General features: G+C 57.3%; 40 non-coding genes across 40 annotated transcripts; all 40 read left to right on the forward strand.

The window, feature by feature from the left end:
- The first annotated feature begins 261 nt into the window (after nt 1-261).
- LOC135630294 (5S ribosomal RNA) lies at nt 262-380 on the forward strand. The gene has a single exon (XR_010493822.1). It is a non-coding gene; the product is annotated as a 5S ribosomal RNA (ribosomal RNA).
- A 350-nt stretch (nt 381-730) lies between these two features.
- On the forward strand, nt 731-849 carry LOC135630283 (5S ribosomal RNA). The gene has a single exon (XR_010493811.1). It is a non-coding gene; the product is annotated as a 5S ribosomal RNA (ribosomal RNA).
- Nucleotides 850-1,333: 484 nt separating this feature from the next.
- Nucleotides 1,334-1,452, forward strand: LOC135630552 (5S ribosomal RNA). The gene has a single exon (XR_010494074.1). It is a non-coding gene; the product is annotated as a 5S ribosomal RNA (ribosomal RNA).
- A 349-nt stretch (nt 1,453-1,801) lies between these two features.
- On the forward strand, nt 1,802-1,920 carry LOC135630397 (5S ribosomal RNA). Its single transcript, XR_010493921.1, has one exon. It is a non-coding gene; the product is annotated as a 5S ribosomal RNA (ribosomal RNA).
- Nucleotides 1,921-2,270: 350 nt separating this feature from the next.
- On the forward strand, nt 2,271-2,389 carry LOC135629817 (5S ribosomal RNA). The gene has a single exon (XR_010493382.1). It is a non-coding gene; the product is annotated as a 5S ribosomal RNA (ribosomal RNA).
- A 349-nt stretch (nt 2,390-2,738) lies between these two features.
- LOC135630320 (5S ribosomal RNA) lies at nt 2,739-2,857 on the forward strand. The gene has a single exon (XR_010493848.1). It is a non-coding gene; the product is annotated as a 5S ribosomal RNA (ribosomal RNA).
- Nucleotides 2,858-3,206: 349 nt separating this feature from the next.
- Nucleotides 3,207-3,325, forward strand: LOC135630073 (5S ribosomal RNA). Its single transcript, XR_010493605.1, has one exon. It is a non-coding gene; the product is annotated as a 5S ribosomal RNA (ribosomal RNA).
- Nucleotides 3,326-3,675: 350 nt separating this feature from the next.
- Nucleotides 3,676-3,794, forward strand: LOC135630176 (5S ribosomal RNA). The gene has a single exon (XR_010493705.1). It is a non-coding gene; the product is annotated as a 5S ribosomal RNA (ribosomal RNA).
- A 349-nt stretch (nt 3,795-4,143) lies between these two features.
- On the forward strand, nt 4,144-4,262 carry LOC135630452 (5S ribosomal RNA). The gene has a single exon (XR_010493978.1). It is a non-coding gene; the product is annotated as a 5S ribosomal RNA (ribosomal RNA).
- Nucleotides 4,263-4,371: 109 nt separating this feature from the next.
- Nucleotides 4,372-4,490, forward strand: LOC135630313 (5S ribosomal RNA). Its single transcript, XR_010493841.1, has one exon. It is a non-coding gene; the product is annotated as a 5S ribosomal RNA (ribosomal RNA).
- Nucleotides 4,491-4,840: 350 nt separating this feature from the next.
- Nucleotides 4,841-4,959, forward strand: LOC135630280 (5S ribosomal RNA). The gene has a single exon (XR_010493808.1). It is a non-coding gene; the product is annotated as a 5S ribosomal RNA (ribosomal RNA).
- Nucleotides 4,960-5,309: 350 nt separating this feature from the next.
- LOC135630470 (5S ribosomal RNA) lies at nt 5,310-5,428 on the forward strand. Its single transcript, XR_010493994.1, has one exon. It is a non-coding gene; the product is annotated as a 5S ribosomal RNA (ribosomal RNA).
- Nucleotides 5,429-5,778: 350 nt separating this feature from the next.
- LOC135630009 (5S ribosomal RNA) lies at nt 5,779-5,897 on the forward strand. The gene has a single exon (XR_010493568.1). It is a non-coding gene; the product is annotated as a 5S ribosomal RNA (ribosomal RNA).
- A 346-nt stretch (nt 5,898-6,243) lies between these two features.
- Nucleotides 6,244-6,362, forward strand: LOC135630510 (5S ribosomal RNA). Its single transcript, XR_010494033.1, has one exon. It is a non-coding gene; the product is annotated as a 5S ribosomal RNA (ribosomal RNA).
- A 294-nt stretch (nt 6,363-6,656) lies between these two features.
- On the forward strand, nt 6,657-6,775 carry LOC135630223 (5S ribosomal RNA). Its single transcript, XR_010493752.1, has one exon. It is a non-coding gene; the product is annotated as a 5S ribosomal RNA (ribosomal RNA).
- Nucleotides 6,776-7,125: 350 nt separating this feature from the next.
- Nucleotides 7,126-7,244, forward strand: LOC135629818 (5S ribosomal RNA). Its single transcript, XR_010493383.1, has one exon. It is a non-coding gene; the product is annotated as a 5S ribosomal RNA (ribosomal RNA).
- Nucleotides 7,245-7,593: 349 nt separating this feature from the next.
- On the forward strand, nt 7,594-7,712 carry LOC135630322 (5S ribosomal RNA). Its single transcript, XR_010493850.1, has one exon. It is a non-coding gene; the product is annotated as a 5S ribosomal RNA (ribosomal RNA).
- A 349-nt stretch (nt 7,713-8,061) lies between these two features.
- LOC135630080 (5S ribosomal RNA) lies at nt 8,062-8,180 on the forward strand. Its single transcript, XR_010493607.1, has one exon. It is a non-coding gene; the product is annotated as a 5S ribosomal RNA (ribosomal RNA).
- Nucleotides 8,181-8,530: 350 nt separating this feature from the next.
- LOC135630177 (5S ribosomal RNA) lies at nt 8,531-8,649 on the forward strand. Its single transcript, XR_010493706.1, has one exon. It is a non-coding gene; the product is annotated as a 5S ribosomal RNA (ribosomal RNA).
- A 349-nt stretch (nt 8,650-8,998) lies between these two features.
- Nucleotides 8,999-9,117, forward strand: LOC135630454 (5S ribosomal RNA). Its single transcript, XR_010493979.1, has one exon. It is a non-coding gene; the product is annotated as a 5S ribosomal RNA (ribosomal RNA).
- A 109-nt stretch (nt 9,118-9,226) lies between these two features.
- LOC135630314 (5S ribosomal RNA) lies at nt 9,227-9,345 on the forward strand. The gene has a single exon (XR_010493842.1). It is a non-coding gene; the product is annotated as a 5S ribosomal RNA (ribosomal RNA).
- Nucleotides 9,346-9,695: 350 nt separating this feature from the next.
- LOC135630281 (5S ribosomal RNA) lies at nt 9,696-9,814 on the forward strand. The gene has a single exon (XR_010493809.1). It is a non-coding gene; the product is annotated as a 5S ribosomal RNA (ribosomal RNA).
- Nucleotides 9,815-10,164: 350 nt separating this feature from the next.
- Nucleotides 10,165-10,283, forward strand: LOC135630471 (5S ribosomal RNA). The gene has a single exon (XR_010493995.1). It is a non-coding gene; the product is annotated as a 5S ribosomal RNA (ribosomal RNA).
- Nucleotides 10,284-10,633: 350 nt separating this feature from the next.
- On the forward strand, nt 10,634-10,752 carry LOC135630010 (5S ribosomal RNA). Its single transcript, XR_010493569.1, has one exon. It is a non-coding gene; the product is annotated as a 5S ribosomal RNA (ribosomal RNA).
- A 346-nt stretch (nt 10,753-11,098) lies between these two features.
- Nucleotides 11,099-11,217, forward strand: LOC135630511 (5S ribosomal RNA). The gene has a single exon (XR_010494034.1). It is a non-coding gene; the product is annotated as a 5S ribosomal RNA (ribosomal RNA).
- A 294-nt stretch (nt 11,218-11,511) lies between these two features.
- On the forward strand, nt 11,512-11,630 carry LOC135630224 (5S ribosomal RNA). Its single transcript, XR_010493753.1, has one exon. It is a non-coding gene; the product is annotated as a 5S ribosomal RNA (ribosomal RNA).
- Nucleotides 11,631-11,980: 350 nt separating this feature from the next.
- LOC135630318 (5S ribosomal RNA) lies at nt 11,981-12,099 on the forward strand. Its single transcript, XR_010493846.1, has one exon. It is a non-coding gene; the product is annotated as a 5S ribosomal RNA (ribosomal RNA).
- A 350-nt stretch (nt 12,100-12,449) lies between these two features.
- Nucleotides 12,450-12,568, forward strand: LOC135630015 (5S ribosomal RNA). Its single transcript, XR_010493574.1, has one exon. It is a non-coding gene; the product is annotated as a 5S ribosomal RNA (ribosomal RNA).
- A 350-nt stretch (nt 12,569-12,918) lies between these two features.
- Nucleotides 12,919-13,037, forward strand: LOC135629867 (5S ribosomal RNA). Its single transcript, XR_010493430.1, has one exon. It is a non-coding gene; the product is annotated as a 5S ribosomal RNA (ribosomal RNA).
- Nucleotides 13,038-13,346: 309 nt separating this feature from the next.
- LOC135629874 (5S ribosomal RNA) lies at nt 13,347-13,464 on the forward strand. The gene has a single exon (XR_010493437.1). It is a non-coding gene; the product is annotated as a 5S ribosomal RNA (ribosomal RNA).
- A 350-nt stretch (nt 13,465-13,814) lies between these two features.
- On the forward strand, nt 13,815-13,933 carry LOC135630156 (5S ribosomal RNA). The gene has a single exon (XR_010493683.1). It is a non-coding gene; the product is annotated as a 5S ribosomal RNA (ribosomal RNA).
- Nucleotides 13,934-14,282: 349 nt separating this feature from the next.
- Nucleotides 14,283-14,401, forward strand: LOC135630372 (5S ribosomal RNA). The gene has a single exon (XR_010493897.1). It is a non-coding gene; the product is annotated as a 5S ribosomal RNA (ribosomal RNA).
- A 350-nt stretch (nt 14,402-14,751) lies between these two features.
- Nucleotides 14,752-14,870, forward strand: LOC135629957 (5S ribosomal RNA). The gene has a single exon (XR_010493518.1). It is a non-coding gene; the product is annotated as a 5S ribosomal RNA (ribosomal RNA).
- Nucleotides 14,871-15,220: 350 nt separating this feature from the next.
- On the forward strand, nt 15,221-15,339 carry LOC135630460 (5S ribosomal RNA). The gene has a single exon (XR_010493985.1). It is a non-coding gene; the product is annotated as a 5S ribosomal RNA (ribosomal RNA).
- A 349-nt stretch (nt 15,340-15,688) lies between these two features.
- Nucleotides 15,689-15,807, forward strand: LOC135630379 (5S ribosomal RNA). The gene has a single exon (XR_010493903.1). It is a non-coding gene; the product is annotated as a 5S ribosomal RNA (ribosomal RNA).
- A 350-nt stretch (nt 15,808-16,157) lies between these two features.
- Nucleotides 16,158-16,276, forward strand: LOC135629833 (5S ribosomal RNA). Its single transcript, XR_010493398.1, has one exon. It is a non-coding gene; the product is annotated as a 5S ribosomal RNA (ribosomal RNA).
- Nucleotides 16,277-16,625: 349 nt separating this feature from the next.
- Nucleotides 16,626-16,744, forward strand: LOC135629790 (5S ribosomal RNA). The gene has a single exon (XR_010493357.1). It is a non-coding gene; the product is annotated as a 5S ribosomal RNA (ribosomal RNA).
- A 349-nt stretch (nt 16,745-17,093) lies between these two features.
- LOC135630178 (5S ribosomal RNA) lies at nt 17,094-17,212 on the forward strand. The gene has a single exon (XR_010493707.1). It is a non-coding gene; the product is annotated as a 5S ribosomal RNA (ribosomal RNA).
- A 350-nt stretch (nt 17,213-17,562) lies between these two features.
- Nucleotides 17,563-17,681, forward strand: LOC135629958 (5S ribosomal RNA). Its single transcript, XR_010493519.1, has one exon. It is a non-coding gene; the product is annotated as a 5S ribosomal RNA (ribosomal RNA).
- A 350-nt stretch (nt 17,682-18,031) lies between these two features.
- LOC135630462 (5S ribosomal RNA) lies at nt 18,032-18,150 on the forward strand. The gene has a single exon (XR_010493987.1). It is a non-coding gene; the product is annotated as a 5S ribosomal RNA (ribosomal RNA).
- Nucleotides 18,151-18,479: the final 329 nt, after the last annotated feature.

Here is an 18,479-nt window from a genome sequence, read left to right on the forward strand (position 1 = left end):
AGTATCGTGGGGCTCGGAAAGAGCTTTCCGGATTGGGGTCGCAATAACGATTCCGAGATCGTTTGAGAAAGTGCCGATGGTTTCGGCGCGAGCTTGCCGTGACCGATACGCAGTCGTCGTGCTATGGCTCGGAGAGAGCTTGCGATAGGGATTTCGGGATCGTTCGAAAAATCGCCGATGGTTTCGTGACGGGCAAGGGGCTCCGGACGTTGATGTGCCGGCCTCGACGTGCACTTAGGCGAGGGACGAAGCACCCGAAATCGGTGCGATCATACCAGCACTAAAGCACCGGATCCCATCAGAACTCCGATGTTAAGCGTGCTTGGGCGAGAGTAGTACTAGGATGGGTGACCCCGCGGGAAGTCCTCGTGTTGCACTCCTTTTTGCGTCCCGAGATACGAAACATCTCCCGTAGACCTCCGAGACGATTGTTTTCGGGCACGGGATTTGCCGTGACCGCTACGCAGTCAGTATCGTGGGGCTCGGAAAGAGCTTTCCGGATTGGGGTCGCAATAGCGATTCCGAGATCGTTCGAGAAAGTGCCGATGGTTTCGGCGCGAGCTTGCCGTGACCGATACGCAGTCGTCGGGCTAGGGCTCGGAGAGAGCTTGCGATAGGGATTTTGGGATCGTTCGAGAAAGCGCGGACGGATTCGTGATGGGCAAGGGGCTCCGGACGTTGATGTGCCGGCAACAACGTGCACATAGGCGAGGGACGAAGCACCCGAAACCGGTGCGATCATACCAGTACTAAAGCACTGGATCCCATCAGAACTCCGAAGTTAAGCGTGCTTGGGCGAGAGTAGTACTAGGATGGGTGACCCCCCGGGAAGTCCTCGTGTTGCACTCCTTTTTGCGTCCCGAGATACGAAACATCTCCCGTAGACCTCCGAGAAGATTGTTTTCGGGCACGGGATTTGCCGTGACTGCTTTGCAGTCAGTATCGTGGGGCAAGGAAAGAGCTTTCCGGATTGGGGTCGCAATAGCGATTCCGAGATCGTTCGAGAAAGTGCCGATTGTTTCGGCGCGAGCTTGCCGTGACCGATATGCAGTCGTCGGGCTAGGGCTCGGGGAGAGCTTGCGATAGGGATTTCGGGATCGTTCGACAAAGCGCCGACGGTTTCGTGACGCGCAAGGGGCTCCGGACGTTGATGTGCCGGCCGCGACGTGCACATAGGCGAGGGACGAAGCACCCGAAACCGGTGCGATCATACCAGCACTAAAGCACCGGATCATTCGAGAAAGCGCCGACGGTTTCGTGACGGGCAAGGGGCTCCGGACGTTGATGTGCCGGCCGCGACGTGCACATAGGCGAGGGACGAAGCACCCGAAATCGGTGTGATCATACCTGCACTAAAGCACCGGATCCCATCAGAACTCCGAAGTTAAGCGTGCTTCGGCGAGAGTAGTACTAGGATGGGTGACCCCCCGGGAAGTCCTCGTGTTGCACTCCTTTTTGCGTCCCGAGATACGAAACATCTCCCGTAGACCTCCGAGACGATTGTTTTCGGGCTCAGAATTTGCCGTGACCGCTACGCTGTCAGTATCGTGGGGCTTGGAAAGAGCTTTCCGGATTGGGGTCGCAATAGCGATTCCGAGATCGTTCGAGAAAGTGCCGATGGTTTCGGCGCGAGCTTGCCGTGACCGATACGCAGTCGTCGGGCTGGGGCTCCGAGAGAGCTTGCGATAGGGATTTCGGGATCGTTCGAGAAAGCGCCGACGGTTTCGTGACGTCAAGAGGCTCCGGACGTTGATGTGCCGGCCGCGACGTGCACATAGGCGAGGGACGAAGCACTCGAAACCGGTGCGATCATACCAGCACTAAAGCACCGGATCCCATCAGAACTCCGAACTTAAGCGTGCTTGGGCGAGAGTAGTACTAGGGTGGGTGACCCCCCGGGAAGTCCTCGTGTTGCACTCCTTTTTGCGTCCCGAGATACGAAACATCTCCCGTAGACCTCCGAGACGATTGTTTTCGGGCACGAGATTTGCCGTGATCGCTACGCAGTCATTATCGTGGGGCTCGGAAAGAGCTTTCCGGATTGGGGTCGCAATAGCGATTCCGAGATCATTTGAGAAAGTGCCGATGGTTTCGGCGCGAGCTTGCCGTGACCGATACGCAATCGTCGGGCTAGGGCTCGGAGAGAGCTTGCGATAGGGATTTCGGGATCGTTCGAGAAAGCGCCGACGGTTTGGTGACGGGCAAGGGGCTCCGGACGTTGACGTGTCGGCAGCGACGTGCACATAGGCGAGGGACGAAGCACCCGAAACCGGTGCGATCATACCAGCACTAAAGCACCGGATCTTATCAGAACTCCGAAGTTAAGCGTGCTTGGGCGAGAGTAGTTCTAGGATGGGTGACCCCCCGAGAAGTCCTCGTGTTGCACTCCTTTTTGCGTCCCGAGATACGAAACATCTCCCGTAGACCTCCGAGACGATTGTTTTCGGGCACGGAATTTGCCGTGACCGCTACGCAGTCAGTATCGTGGGGCTCGGAAAGAGCTTTCCAGATTGGGGTCGCAATAGCGATTCCGAGATCGTTCGAGAAAGTGCCGATGGTTTCGGCGCGAGCTTGTTGTGACCGATACACAGTCGTCGGGCTAGGGCTCGGAGAGACCTTGCGATAGGGATTTCGGGATCGTTCGAGAAAGCGCTGACGGTTTCGTGACGTCAAGAGGCTCCGGACGTTGATGTGCCGGCCACGACGTGCACATAGGCGAGGGACGATGCACCCGAAACCGGTGTGATCATACCAGCACTAAAGCACCGGATCCCATCAGAACTCCGAAGTTAAGCGTGCTTGGGCGAGAGTAGTACTAGGATGGGTGACCCCCCGGGAAGTCCTCGTGTTTCACTCCTTTTTGCGTCCCGAGATACGAAACATCTCCCGTAGACCTCCGAGACGATTGTTTTCGGGCACGGAATTTGCCGTGACCGCTACGAAGTCAGTATCGTGGGGCTCGGAAAGAGCTTTCCAGATTGGGGTCGCAATAGCGATTCCGAGATCGTTCGAGAAAGTGCCGATGGTTTCGGCGCGAGCTTGCTGTGACCGATACGCAGTCGTCGGGCTAGGGCTCGGAGAGACCTTGCGATAGGGATTTCGGGATCGTTCGAGAAAGCGCTGACGGTTTCGTGACGTCAAGAGGCTCCGGACGTTGATGTGCCGGCCACGACGTGCACATAGGCGAGGGACGAAGCACCCGAAACCGGTGCAATCATACCAGCACTAAAGCACCGGATCCCATCAGAACTCCGAAGTTAAGCGTGCTTGGGCGAGAGTAGTACTAGGATGGGTGACCCCCCGGGAAGTCCTCGTGTTGCACTCCTTTTTTCGTCCCGAGATACGAAACATCTCCCGTAGACCTCCGAGATGATTGTTTTCGGGCACGGAATTTGTCGTGACCGCTACGAAGTCAGTATCGTGGGGCTCGGAAAGAGCTTTCCAGATTGGGGTCGCTATAGCGATTCCGAGATCGTTCGAGAAAGTGCCGATGGATTCGGCGCGTGCTTGCCGTGACCGATACGCAGTCGTCGGGCTAGGGCTCGAAGAGAGCTTGCGATAGGGATTTCGGGATCGTTCGAGAAAGCGCCAACGGTTTCGTGACGGGCAAGGGGCTCCGGACGTTGACATGCCGGCTGCGACGTGCACATAGGCGAGGGACGAAGCACCCGAAACCGGTGCGATCATACCAGCACTAAAGCACCGGATCCCATCAGAACTCCGAAGTTAAGCGTGCTTGGGCGAGAGTAGTACTAGGATGGTTGACCCCCCGGGAAGTCCTCGTGTTGCACTCCTTTTTGCGTCCCGAGATACGAAACATCTCCCGTAGACCTCCGAGACGATTGTTTTCGTGCACGGGATTTGCCGTGACCGCTACGCCGTCAGTATCGTGGGGCTCGGAAAGAGCTTTCCGGATTGGGGTCGCAATAGTGATTCCGAGATCGTTCGAGAAAGTGCCGATGGTTTCGGCGCGAGCTTGCTGTGACCGATACGCAGTCGTCGGGCTAGGGCTCGGAGAGAGCTTGCGATAGGGATTTCGGGATCGTTCGAGAAAGCTCCGACGGTTTCGTGACATCAAGAGGCTCCGGACGTTGATGTGCCGGCCGCGATGTGCACATAGGAGAGGGACGAAGCACCCGAAACCGGTGCGATCATACCAGCACTAAAGCACCGGAGCCCATCAGAACTCCGAAGTTAAGCGTGCTTGGGCGAGAGTAGTACTTGGATGGGTGACCCCCCGGGAAGTCCTTGTGTTGCACTCCTTTTTGCGTCCCGAGATACGAAACATCTCCCGTAGACCCTCGAGACGATTGTGGACGTTGACGTGCCGGCCGTGACGTGCACATAGGCGAGGGACGAAGCACCCGAAACCGGTGCGATCATACCAGCACTAAAGCACCGGAGCCCATCAGAACTCCGAAGTTAAGCGTGCTTGGGCGAGAGTAGTACTAGGATGGGTGACCCCCCGGGAAGTCCTCGTGTTGCACTCCTTTTTGCGTCCCGAGATACGAAACATCTCCCGTAGACCCTCGAGACGATTGTTTTCGGGCACGGAATTTGCCGTGACAGCTACGCAGTCAGTATCGTGGGGTTCGGAAAGAGCTTTCAGGATTGGGGTCGCAATAACGATTTCGAGATCGTTCGAGAAAGTGCCGATGGTTTCGGCGCGAGCTTGCCGCGACCGATACGCAGTCGTCGGGCTAAGGCTCGGAGAGAGCTTGCGATAGGGATTTCGGGATCATTCGAGAAAGCGCCGACGGTTTCGTGACGGGCAAGGGGCTCCGGACGTTGACGTGCCGGCCGTAACGTGCACATAGGCGAGGGACGAAGCACCCGAAACCGGTGCGATCATACCAGCACTAAAGCACCGGAGCCCATCAGAACTCCGAAGTTAAGCGTGCTTGGGCGAGAGTAGTACTAGGATGGGTGACCCCCCGGGAAGTCCTCGTGTTGCACTACTTTTTGCGTCCCGAGATACGAAACATCGCCCGTAGACCTCCATGACGATTGTTTTCGGGCACGGAATTTGCCGTGACCGCTACGCAGTCAGTATCATGGGGCTCGGAAAGAGCTTTCCGGATTGGGGTCGCAATAGCGATTCCGAGATCGTTCGAGAAAGTGCCGATGGTTTCGGCGCGAGCTTGCCGTGACCGATACGCAGTCGTCGGGCTAGGGCTCGGAGAGAGCTTGCAATACGGATTTCGGGATCGTTCGAGAAAGCGCCGACGGTTTCGTGACGGGCAAGGGGCTCCGGACGTTGACGTGCCGGCCGTGACGTGCACATAGGCGAGGGACGAAGCACCCGAAACCGGTGCGATCATACCAGCACTAAAGCACCGGAGCCCATCAGAACTCCGCAGTTAAGCGTGCTTGGGCGAGAGTAGTACTAGGATGGGTGACCCCTCGGGAAGTCCTCGTGTTGCACTCCTTTTTGCGTCCCGAGATACGAAACATCTCCCGTAGACTTCCGAGACGATTGTTTTCGGGCACGGGATTTGCCGTAACCGCTACGCAGTCAGTATCGTGGGGCTCGGAAAGAGCTTTCCGGATTGGGGTCGCAATAGCGATTCCGAGATCGTTCGAGAAAGTGCCGATGGTTTCGGCGCGAACTTGCCGTGATCGATACGCAGTCGTCGGGCTAGGGCTCGGAGAGAGCTTGCGATAGGGATTTCGGGATCGTTCGAGAAAGCGCCGATGGTTTCGTGACGGGCAAGGGGCTCCGGACGTTGACGTGCCGGCCGCAACGTGCACATAGGCGAGGGACGAAGCACCCAAAACCGGTGCGATCATACCAGCACTAAAGCACCGGATCCCATCAGAACAGCGAAGTTAAGCGTGCTTGGGCGAGAGTAGTACTAGGATGGGTGACACCCCGGGAAGTCCTCGTGTTGCACTCCTTTTTGCGTCCCGAGATACGAAACACCTCCCGTAGACCTCCGAGACGATTGTTTTCGGGCACGGGATTTGCCATGACCGCTACGTAGTCAGTATCGTGGGGCTCGGAAAGAGCTTTCCGGATTGGGGTCACAATAGCGATTCCGAGATCGTTCGAGAAAGTGCCGATGGTTTCGGCGCGAGCTTGCCGTGACCGATACGCAGTCGGCTAGGGCTCAGAGAGAGCTTGCGATAGGGATTTCGGGATCGTTCGAGAAAGCGCCAACGGTTTCGTGACGGGCAAGGGGCTCCGGACGTTGACGTGCCGGCCGCGACGTGCACATAGGCGAGGGACGAAGCACCCGAAACCGGTGCGATCATACCAGCCCTAAAGCACCGGATCCCATCAGAACTCCGAAGTTAAGCGTGCTTGGGTGAGAGTAGTACTAGGATGGGTGACCCCCCGGGAAGTCCTCGTGTTGCACTCCATTTTGCGTCCAGAGATACGAAACATCTCCCGTAGACTTCCGAGACGATTGTTTTCGGGCACGGGATTTGCCATGATCGCTACGCAGTCAGTATCGTGGGGCTCGGAAAGAGCTTTCCGGATTGGGGTCGCAATAGCGATTCCGAGATCGTTCGAGAAAGTGCCGATGGTTTCGGCGCGAGCTTGCCGTGACCGATACGCAGTCGTCGGGCTAGGGCTCGGAGAGAGCTTGCGATCGGGACGTTGATGCGCCGGCCGCGACGTGCACATAGGCGAGGGACGAAGCACCCGAAACCGGTGCGATCATACCAGCACTAAAGCACCGGATCCCATCAGAACTCCGAAGTTAAGCATGCTTGGGCGAGAGTAGTACTAGGATGGGTGACCCCCCGGGAAGTCCTCGTGTTGCACTCCTTTTTGCGTCCCGAGATACGAAACATCTCCCGTAGACCTCCGAGACGATTGTTTTCGGGCACGGGATTTGCCGTGACCGCTACGCAGTCAGTATCGTGGGGCTTGGAAAGAGCTTTCCGGATTGGGGTCGCAATAGCGATTCCGAGATCGTTCGAGAAAGTGCCGATGGTTTCGGCGCTAGCTTGCCGTGACCGATACGCAGTCGTCGGGCTAGGGCTCGGAGGGAGCTTGCGATAGGGATTTCGGGATCGTTCGAGAAAGCGCCGACGGTTTGGTGACGGGCAAGGGGCTCCGGACGTTGACGTGTCGGCAGCGACGTGCACATAGGCGAGGGACGAAGCACCCGAAACCGGTGCGATCATACCAGCACTAAAGCACCGGATCTTATCAGAACTCCGAAGTTAAGCGTGCTTGGGCGAGAGTAGTTCTAGGATGGGTGACCCCCCGAGAAGTCCTCGTGTTGCACTCCTTTTTGCGTCCCGAGATACGAAACATCTCCCGTAGACCTCCGAGACGATTGTTTTCGGGCACGGAATTTGCCGTGACCGCTACGCAGTCAGTATCGTGGGGCTCGGAAAGAGCTTTCCAGATTGGGGTCGCAATAGCGATTCCGAGATCGTTCGAGAAAGTGCCGATGGTTTCGGCGCGAGCTTGTTGTGACCGATACACAGTCGTCGGGCTAGGGCTCGGAGAGACCTTGCGATAGGGATTTCGGGATCGTTCGAGAAAGCGCTGACGGTTTCGTGACGTCAAGAGGCTCCGGACGTTGATGTGCCGGCCACGACGTGCACATAGGCGAGGGACGATGCACCCGAAACCGGTGTGATCATACCAGCACTAAAGCACCGGATCCCATCAGAACTCCGAAGTTAAGCGTGCTTGGGCGAGAGTAGTACTAGGATGGGTGACCCCCCGGGAAGTCCTCGTGTTTCACTCCTTTTTGCGTCCCGAGATACGAAACATCTCCCGTAGACCTCCGAGACGATTGTTTTCGGGCACGGAATTTGCCGTGACCGCTACGAAGTCAGTATCGTGGGGCTCGGAAAGAGCTTTCCAGATTGGGGTCGCAATAGCGATTCCGAGATCGTTCGAGAAAGTGCCGATGGTTTCGGCGCGAGCTTGCTGTGACCGATACGCAGTCGTCGGGCTAGGGCTCGGAGAGACCTTGCGATAGGGATTTCGGGATCGTTCGAGAAAGCGCTGACGGTTTCGTGACGTCAAGAGGCTCCGGACGTTGATGTGCCGGCCACGACGTGCACATAGGCGAGGGACGAAGCACCCGAAACCGGTGCAATCATACCAGCACTAAAGCACCGGATCCCATCAGAACTCCGAAGTTAAGCGTGCTTGGGCGAGAGTAGTACTAGGATGGGTGACCCCCCGGGAAGTCCTCGTGTTGCACTCCTTTTTTCGTCCCGAGATACGAAACATCTCCCGTAGACCTCCGAGATGATTGTTTTCGGGCACGGAATTTGCCGTGACCGCTACGAAGTCAGTATCGTGGGGCTCGGAAAGAGCTTTCCAGATTGGGGTCGCTATAGCGATTCCGAGATCGTTCGAGAAAGTGCCGATGGATTCGGCGCGTGCTTGCCGTGACCGATACGCAGTCGTCGGGCTAGGGCTCGAAGAGAGCTTGCGATAGGGATTTCGGGATCGTTCGAGAAAGCGCCAACGGTTTCGTGACGGGCAAGGGGCTCCGGACGTTGACATGCCGGCTGCGACGTGCACATAGGCGAGGGACGAAGCACCCGAAACCGGTGCGATCATACCAGCACTAAAGCACCGGATCCCATCAGAACTCCGAAGTTAAGCGTGCTTGGGCGAGAGTAGTACTAGGATGGTTGACCCCCCGGGAAGTCCTCGTGTTGCACTCCTTTTTGCGTCCCGAGATACGAAACATCTCCCGTAGACCTCCGAGACGATTGTTTTCGTGCACGGGATTTGCCGTGACCGCTACGCCGTCAGTATCGTGGGGCTCGGAAAGAGCTTTCCGGATTGGGGTCGCAATAGTGATTCCGAGATCGTTCGAGAAAGTGCCGATGGTTTCGGCGCGAGCTTGCTGTGACCGATACGCAGTCGTCGGGCTAGGGCTCGGAGAGAGCTTGCGATAGGGATTTCGGGATCGTTCGAGAAAGCTCCGACGGTTTCGTGACATCAAGAGGCTCCGGACGTTGATGTGCCGGCCGCGATGTGCACATAGGAGAGGGACGAAGCACCCGAAACCGGTGCGATCATACCAGCACTAAAGCACCGGAGCCCATCAGAACTCCGAAGTTAAGCGTGCTTGGGCGAGAGTAGTACTTGGATGGGTGACCCCCCGGGAAGTCCTTGTGTTGCACTCCTTTTTGCGTCCCGAGATACGAAACATCTCCCGTAGACCCTCGAGACGATTGTGGACGTTGACGTGCCGGCCGTGACGTGCACATAGGCGAGGGACGAAGCACCCGAAACCGGTGCGATCATACCAGCACTAAAGCACCGGAGCCCATCAGAACTCCGAAGTTAAGCGTGCTTGGGCGAGAGTAGTACTAGGATGGGTGACCCCCCGGGAAGTCCTCGTGTTGCACTCCTTTTTGCGTCCCGAGATACGAAACATCTCCCGTAGACCCTCGAGACGATTGTTTTCGGGCACGGAATTTGCCGTGACAGCTACGCAGTCAGTATCGTGGGGTTCGGAAAGAGCTTTCAGGATTGGGGTCGCAATAACGATTTCGAGATCGTTCGAGAAAGTGCCGATGGTTTCGGCGCGAGCTTGCCGCGACCGATACGCAGTCGTCGGGCTAAGGCTCGGAGAGAGCTTGCGATAGGGATTTCGGGATCATTCGAGAAAGCGCCGACGGTTTCGTGACGGGCAAGGGGCTCCGGACGTTGACGTGCCGGCCGTAACGTGCACATAGGCGAGGGACGAAGCACCCGAAACCGGTGCGATCATACCAGCACTAAAGCACCGGAGCCCATCAGAACTCCGAAGTTAAGCGTGCTTGGGCGAGAGTAGTACTAGGATGGGTGACCCCCCGGGAAGTCCTCGTGTTGCACTACTTTTTGCGTCCCGAGATACGAAACATCGCCCGTAGACCTCCATGACGATTGTTTTCGGGCACGGAATTTGCCGTGACCGCTACGCAGTCAGTATCATGGGGCTCGGAAAGAGCTTTCCGGATTGGGGTCGCAATAGCGATTCCGAGATCGTTCGAGAAAGTGCCGATGGTTTCGGCGCGAGCTTGCCGTGACCGATACGCAGTCGTCGGGCTAGGGCTCGGAGAGAGCTTGCAATACGGATTTCGGGATCGTTCGAGAAAGCGCCGACGGTTTCGTGACGGGCAAGGGGCTCCGGACGTTGACGTGCCGGCCGTGACGTGCACATAGGCGAGGGACGAAGCACCCGAAACCGGTGCGATCATACCAGCACTAAAGCACCGGAGCCCATCAGAACTCCGCAGTTAAGCGTGCTTGGGCGAGAGTAGTACTAGGATGGGTGACCCCTCGGGAAGTCCTCGTGTTGCACTCCTTTTTGCGTCCCGAGATACGAAACATCTCCCGTAGACTTCCGAGACGATTGTTTTCGGGCACGGGATTTGCCGTAACCGCTACGCAGTCAGTATCGTGGGGCTCGGAAAGAGCTTTCCGGATTGGGGTCGCAATAGCGATTCCGAGATCGTTCGAGAAAGTGCCGATGGTTTCGGCGCGAACTTGCCGTGATCGATACGCAGTCGTCGGGCTAGGGCTCGGAGAGAGCTTGCGATAGGGATTTCGGGATCGTTCGAGAAAGCGCCGATGGTTTCGTGACGGGCAAGGGGCTCCGGACGTTGACGTGCCGGCCGCAACGTGCACATAGGCGAGGGACGAAGCACCCAAAACCGGTGCGATCATACCAGCACTAAAGCACCGGATCCCATCAGAACAGCGAAGTTAAGCGTGCTTGGGCGAGAGTAGTACTAGGATGGGTGACACCCCGGGAAGTCCTCGTGTTGCACTCCTTTTTGCGTCCCGAGATACGAAACACCTCCCGTAGACCTCCGAGACGATTGTTTTCGGGCACGGGATTTGCCATGACCGCTACGTAGTCAGTATCGTGGGGCTCGGAAAGAGCTTTCCGGATTGGGGTCACAATAGCGATTCCGAGATCGTTCGAGAAAGTGCCGATGGTTTCGGCGCGAGCTTGCCGTGACCGATACGCAGTCGGCTAGGGCTCAGAGAGAGCTTGCGATAGGGATTTCGGGATCGTTCGAGAAAGCGCCAACGGTTTCGTGACGGGCAAGGGGCTCCGGACGTTGACGTGCCGGCCGCGACGTGCACATAGGCGAGGGACGAAGCACCCGAAACCGGTGCGATCATACCAGCCCTAAAGCACCGGATCCCATCAGAACTCCGAAGTTAAGCGTGCTTGGGTGAGAGTAGTACTAGGATGGGTGACCCCCCGGGAAGTCCTCGTGTTGCACTCCATTTTGCGTCCAGAGATACGAAACATCTCCCGTAGACTTCCGAGACGATTGTTTTCGGGCACGGGATTTGCCATGATCGCTACGCAGTCAGTATCGTGGGGCTCGGAAAGAGCTTTCCGGATTGGGGTCGCAATAGCGATTCCGAGATCGTTCGAGAAAGTGCCGATGGTTTCGGCGCGAGCTTGCCGTGACCGATACGCAGTCGTCGGGCTAGGGCTCGGAGAGAGCTTGCGATCGGGACGTTGATGCGCCGGCCGCGACGTGCACATAGGCGAGGGACGAAGCACCCGAAACCGGTGCGATCATACCAGCACTAAAGCACCGGATCCCATCAGAACTCCGAAGTTAAGCATGCTTGGGCGAGAGTAGTACTAGGATGGGTGACCCCCCGGGAAGTCCTCGTGTTGCACTCCTTTTTGCGTCCCGAGATACGAAACATCTCCCGTAGACCTCCGAGACGATTGTTTTCGGGCACGGGATTTGCCGTGACCGCTACGCAGTCAGTATCGTGGGGCTTGGAAAGAGCTTTCCGGATTGGGGTCGCAATAGCGATTCCGAGATCGTTCGAGAAAGTGCCGATGGTTTCGGCGCTAGCTTGCCGTGACCGATACGCAGTCGTCGGGCTAGGGCTCGGAGGGAGCTTGCGATCGGGATTTCGGGATCGTTCGAGAAAGCGTCGACGGTTTCGTGATGGGCAAGAGGCTCCGGACGTTGATGCGCCGGCCGCGACGTGCACATAGGCGAGGGACGAAGCACCCGAAACCGGTGCGATCATACCAGCACTAAAGCACCGGATCCCATCAGAACTCCGAAGTTAAGCATGCTTGGGCGAGATTAGTACTAGGATGGGTGACCCCCCGGGAAGTCCTCGTGTTGCACTCCTTTTTGCGTCCCAAGATACGAAACATCTCCCGTAGACCTCCGAGACGATTGTTTTCGGGCACGGGATTTGCTGTGACCGCTACGCAGTCAGTATCGTGGGGCTCGGAAAGAGCTTTCCGGATTGGGGTCGCAATAGCGATTCCGAGATCGTTCGAGAAAGTGCCGATGGTTTCGGCGCTAGCTTGCCGTGACCGATACGCAGTCGTCGGGCTAGGGCTCGGAGAGAGCTTGCGATAGGGATTTCGTGATCGTTCGAGAAAGCGGCGACGGTTTCGTGACGGGCAAGGGGCTCCGGACGTTGACGTGCCGGCCGCTACGTGCACATAGGCGAGGGACGAAGCACCCGAAACCGGTGCGATTATACCAGCACTAAAGAACAGAATCCCATCTGAACTCCGAAGTTAAGCATGCTTGGGCGAGAGTAGTACTAGGATGGGTGACCCCCCGGGAATTCCTCGTGTTGCACTCCTTTTTGCGTCCCAAGATACGAAACATCTCCCGTAGACTTCCGAGACGATTGTTTTCGGGCACGGAATTTGCCGTGACCGCTACACAGTCAGTATCGTGGGGCTCGGAAAGAGCTTTCCGGATTGGGGTCGCAATAGCGATTCCGAGATCGTTCGAGAAAGTGCCGATGGTTTCGGCTCGAGCTTGCCGTGACCGATACGCAGTCGTCGGGCTAGGGCTCGGAGAGAGCTTGCGATAGGGATTTCGTGATCGTTCGAGAAATTGGTGACGGTTTCGTGACGGGCAAGGGGCTCCGGACGTTGACGTGCCAGCCGCGACGTGCACATAGGCGAGGGACGAAGCACCCGAAACCGGTGCGATCATACCTGCACTAAAGAACCGAATCCCATCAGAACTCCGAAGTTAAGTGTGCTTGGGCGAGAGTAGTACTAGGATGGGTGACCCCCCGGGAAGTCCTCGTGTTGCACTCCTTTTTGCATCCCAAGATACGAAACATTTCCCGTAGACTTCCGAGACGATTGTTTTCGGGCACGGAATTTGCCGTGACCGCTAGGGGTCGCAATAACGTTTCCGAGATCGTTCGAGAAAGTGCCGATGGTTTCGGCGCGAGCTTGCCGTGACCGATACGCAGTCGTCGGGCTAGGGCTCGGAGGGAGCTTGCGATCGGGATTTCGGGATCGTTCGAGAAAGCGCCGACGGTTTCGTGATGGGCAAGAGGCTCCGGACGTTGATGCGCCGGCCGCGACGTGCACATAGGCGAGGGACGAAGCACCCGAAACCGGTGCGATCATACCAGCACTAAAGCACCGGATCCATCAGAACTCCGAAGTTAAGCATGCTTGGGCGAGAGTAGTACTAGGATGGGTGACCCCCCGGGAAGTCCTCGTGTTGCACTCCTTTTTGCGTCCCGAGATACGAAACATCTCCCGTAGACCTCCGAGACGATTGTTTTCGGGCACGGGATTTGCCGTGACCGCTACGCAGTCAGTATCGTGGGGCTCGGAAAGAGCTTTCCGGATTGGGGTCGCAATAGCGATTCCGAGATCGTTCGAGAAAGTGCCGATGGTTTCGGCGCTAGCTTGCCGTGACCGATACGCAGTCGTCGGGCTAGGGCTCGGAGAGAGCTTGCGATAGGGATTTCGTGATCGTTCGAGAAAGCGGCGACGGTTTCGTGACGGGCAAGGGGCTCCGGACGTTGATGTGCCGGCCGCGACGTGCACATAGGAGTGGGACGAAACACCCGAAACCGGTGCAATCATACCAGCACTAAAGCACCGGATCCCATCAGAACTCCGAAGTTAAGCGTGCTTGGGCGAGAGTAGTACTAGGATGGGTGTCCCCCCGGGAAGTCCTCGTGTTGCACTCCTTTTTGCGTCCCGAGATACGAAACATCTCCCGTAGACCTCCGAGACGATTGTTTTCGGGCACGGGATTTGCCGTGACCGCTACGCAGTCAGTATCGTGGGGCTCGGAAAGAGCTTTCCGGATTGGGGTCGCAATAGCGATTCCGAGATCGTTCGAGAAAGTGCCGATGGTTTCGGCGCGAGCTTGCCATGACCGATACGGAGTCGTCGGGCTAGGGCTCAGAGAGAGCTTGCGATAGGGATTTCGGGATCGTTCGAGAAAGCGCCGACGGTTTCGTGACATCAAGAGGCTCCGGACGTTTATGTGCCGGCCGCGACGTGCACATAGGCGAGGGACGAAGCACCTGAAACCGGTGCGTTCATACCAGCACTAAAGCACCGGATCCCATCAGAACTCCGAAGTTAAGCGTGCTTGGGCGAGAGTAGTACTAGGAAGGGTGACCCCCCGGGAAGTCCTCGTGTTGCACTCCTTTTTGCGTCCCGAGATACGAAACATCTCCCGTAGACCTCCGAGACGATTGTTTTCGGGCACGGAATTTGCCGTGACCGCTACGCAGTCAGTATCGTGGGGCTCGGAAAGTGCTTTCCGGATTGGGGTCGCAATAGCGATTCCGAGATCGTTCGAGAAAGTGCCGATGGATTCAGCTCGAGCTTGCCGTGACCGATACGCAGTCGTCGGGCTAGGGCTCGGAGAGAGCTTGCGATAGGGATTTCGTGATCGTTCGAGAAAGAGGCGACGGTTTCGTGACGGGCAAGGGGCTCCGGACGTTGACGTGCCGGCCGCTACGTGCACATAGGCGAGGGACGAAGCACCCGAAACCGGTGCGATCATACCAGCACTAAAGAACAGAATCCCATCTGAACTCCGAAGTTAAACGTGCTTGGGCGAGAGTAGTACTAGGATGGGTGACCCCCCGGGAAGTCCTCGTGTTGCACTCCTTTTTGCGTCCCAAGATACGAAACATCTCCCGTAGACTTCCGAGACGATTGTTTTCGGGCTCGGAATTTGCCGTGACCGCTACGCAGTCAGTATCGTGGGGCTCGGAAACAGCTTTCCGGATTGGGGTCGCAATAGCGATTCCGAGATCGTTCGAGAAAGTGCCGATGGTTTCGGCTCGAGCTTACCGTGACCGATACGCAGTCGTCGGGCTAGGGCTCGGAGAGAGCTTGCGATAGGGATTTCGTGATCGTTCGAGAAATTGGCGACGGTTTCGTGACGGGCAAGGGGCTCCGGACGTTGACGTGCCAGCCGCGACGTGCACATAGGCGAGGGACGAAGCACCCGAAACCGGTGCGATCATACCAGCACTAAAGCACCGGATCCCATCAGAACTCCGAAGTTAAGCTTGCTTGGGCGAGAGTAGTACTAGGATGGGTGTCCCCCCGGGAAGTCCTCGTGTTGCACTCCTTTTTGCGTCCCGAGATACGAAACATCTCCCGTAGACCTCCGAGACGATTGTTTTCGGGCACGGGATTTGCCGTGACCGCTACGCAGTCAGTATCGTGGGGCTCGGAAAGAGCTTTCCGGATTGGGGTCGCAATAGCGATTCCGAGATCGTTCGAGAAAGTGCCGATGGTTTCGGCGCGAGCTTGCCGTGACCGATACGGAGTCGTCGGGCTAGGGCTCAGAGAGAGCTTGCGATAGGGATTTCGGGATCGTTCGAGAAAGCGCCGACGGTTTCGTGACATCAAGAGGCTCCGGACGTTTATGTGCCGGCCGCGACGTGCACATAGGCGAGGGACGAAGCACCTGAAACCGGTGCGATCATACCAGCACTAAAGCACCGGATCCCATCAGAACTCCGAAGTTAAGCGTGCTTGGGCGAGAGTAGTACTAGGAAGGGTGACCCCCCGGGAAGTCCTCGTTTTGCACTCCTTTTTGCGTCCCGAGATACGAAACATCTCCCGTAGACCTCCGAGACGATTGTTTTCGGGCACGGAATTTGCCGTGACCGCTACGCAGTCAGTATCGTGGGGCTCGGAAAGAGCTTTCCGGATTGGGGTCGCAATAGCGATTCCGAGATCGTTCGAGAAAGTGCCGATGGATTCAGCTCGAGCTTGCCGTGACCGATACGCAGTCGTCGGGCTAGGGCTCGGAGAGAGCTTGCGATAGGGATTTCGTGATCGTTCGAGAAAGAGGCGACGGTTTCGTGACGGGCAAGGGGCTCCGGACGTTGACGTGCCGGCCGCTACGTGCACATAGGCGAGGGACGAAGCACCCGAAACCGGTGCGATCATACCAGCACTAAAGAACCGAATCCCATCTGAACTCCGAAGTTAAACGTGCTTGGGCGAGAGTAGTACTAGGATGGGTGACCCCCCGGGAAGTCCTCGTGTTGCACTCCTTTTTGCGTCCCAAGATACGAAACATCTCCCGTAGACTTCCGAGACGATTGTTTTCGGGCTCGGAATTTGCCGTGACCGCTACGCAGTCAGTATCGTGGGGCTCGGAAAGAGCTTTCCGGATTGGGGTCGCAATAGCGATTCCGAGATCGTTCGAGAAAGTGCCGATGGTTTCGGCGCGAGCTTGCCATGACCGATACGGAGTCGTCGGGCTAGGGCTCAGAGAGAGCTTGCGATAGGGATTTCGGGATCGTTCGAGAAAGCGCCTACGGTTTCGTGACATCAAGAGGCTCCGGACGTTTATGTGCCGGCCGCGACGTGCACATAGGCGAGGGACGAAGCACCTGAAACCGGTGCGATCATACCAGCACTAAAGCACCGGATCCCATCAGAACTGCGAAGTTAAGCGTGCTTGGGCGAGAGTAGTACTAGGAAGGGTGACCCCCCGGGAAGTCCTCGTGTTGCACTCCTTTTTGCGTCCCGAGATACGAAACATCTCCCGTAGACTTCCGAGACGATTGTTTTCGGGCTCGGAATTTGCCGTGACCGCTACGCAGTCAGTATCGTGGGGCTCGGAAAGAGCTTTCCGGATTGGGGTCGCAATAGCGATTCCGAGATCGTTCGAGAAAGTGCCGATGGTTTCGGCTCGAGCTTACCGTGACCGATACGCAGTCGTCGGGCTAGGGCTCGGAGAGAGCTTGCGATAGGGATTTCGGGATCGTTCGAGAAAGCGCCGACGGTTTCGTGACATCAAGAGGCTCCGGACGTTTATGTGCCGGCCGCGACGTGCACATAGGCGAGGGACGAAGCACCTGAAACCGGTGCGATCATACCAGCACTAAAGCACCGGATCCCATCAGAACTCCGAAGTTAAGCGTGCTTGGGCGAGAGTAGTACTAGGAAGGGTGACCCCCCGGGAAGTCCTCGTGTTGCACTCCTTTTTGCGTCCCGAGATACGAAACATCTCCCGTAGACCTCCGAGACGATTGTTTTCGGGCACGGAATTTGCCGTGACCGCTACGCAGTCAGTATCGTGGGGCTCGGAAAGTGCTTTCCGGATTGGGGTCGCAATAGCGATTCCGAGATCGTTCGAGAAAGTGCCGATGGATTCAGCTCGAGCTTGCCGTGACCGATACGCAGTCGTCGGGCTAGGGCTCGGAGAGAGCTTGCGATAGGGATTTCGTGATCGTTCGAGAAAGAGGCGACGGTTTCGTGACGGGCAAGGGGCTCCGGACGTTGACGTGCCGGCCGCTACGTGCACATAGGCGAGGGACGAAGCACCCGAAACCGGTGCGATCATACCAGCACTAAAGAACAGAATCCCATCTGAACTCCGAAGTTAAACGTGCTTGGGCGAGAGTAGTACTAGGATGGGTGACCCCCCGGGAAGTCCTCGTGTTGCACTCCTTTTTGCGTCCCAAGATACGAAACATCTCCCGTAGACTTCCGAGACAATTGTTTTCGGGCTCGGAATTTGCCGTGACCGCTACGCAGTCAGTATCGTGGGGCTCGGAAACAGCTTTCCGGATTGGGGTCGCAATAGCGATTCCGAGATCGTTCGAGAAAGTGCCGATGGTTTCGGCTCGAGCTTACCGTGACCGATACGCAGTCGTCGGGCTAGGGCTCGGAGAGAGCTTGCGATAGGGATTTCGTGATCGTTCGAGAAATTGGCGACGGTTTCGTGACGGGCAAGGGGCTCCGGACGTTGACGTGCCAGCCGCGACGTGCACATAGGCGAGGGACGAAGCACCCGAAACCGGTGCGATCATACCAGCACTAAAGCACCGGATCCCATCAGAACTCCGAAGTTAAGCTTGCTTGGGCGAGAGTAGTACTAGGATGGGTGTCCCCCCGGGAAGTCCTCGTGTTGCACTCCTTTTTGCGTCCCGAGATACGAAACATCTCCCGTAGACCTCCGAGACGATTGTTTTCGGGCACGGGATTTGCCGTGACCGCTACGCAGTCAGTATCGTGGGGCTCGGAAAGAGCTTTCCGGATTGGGGTCGCAATAGCGATTCCGAGATCGTTCGAGAAAGTGCCGATGGTTTCGGCGCGAGCTTGCCGTGACCGATACGGAGTCGTCGGGCTAGGGCTCAGAGAGAGCTTGCGATAGGGATTTCGGGATCGTTCGAGAAAGCGCCGACGGTTTCGTGACATCAAGAGGCTCCGGACGTTTATGTGCCGGCCGCGACGTGCACATAGGCG

This window comes from Musa acuminata, chromosome BXJ3-1, assembly GCF_036884655.1.
Source record: "Musa acuminata AAA Group cultivar baxijiao chromosome BXJ3-1, Cavendish_Baxijiao_AAA, whole genome shotgun sequence".
Classification (NCBI taxonomy): domain Eukaryota; kingdom Viridiplantae; phylum Streptophyta; class Magnoliopsida; order Zingiberales; family Musaceae; genus Musa; species Musa acuminata.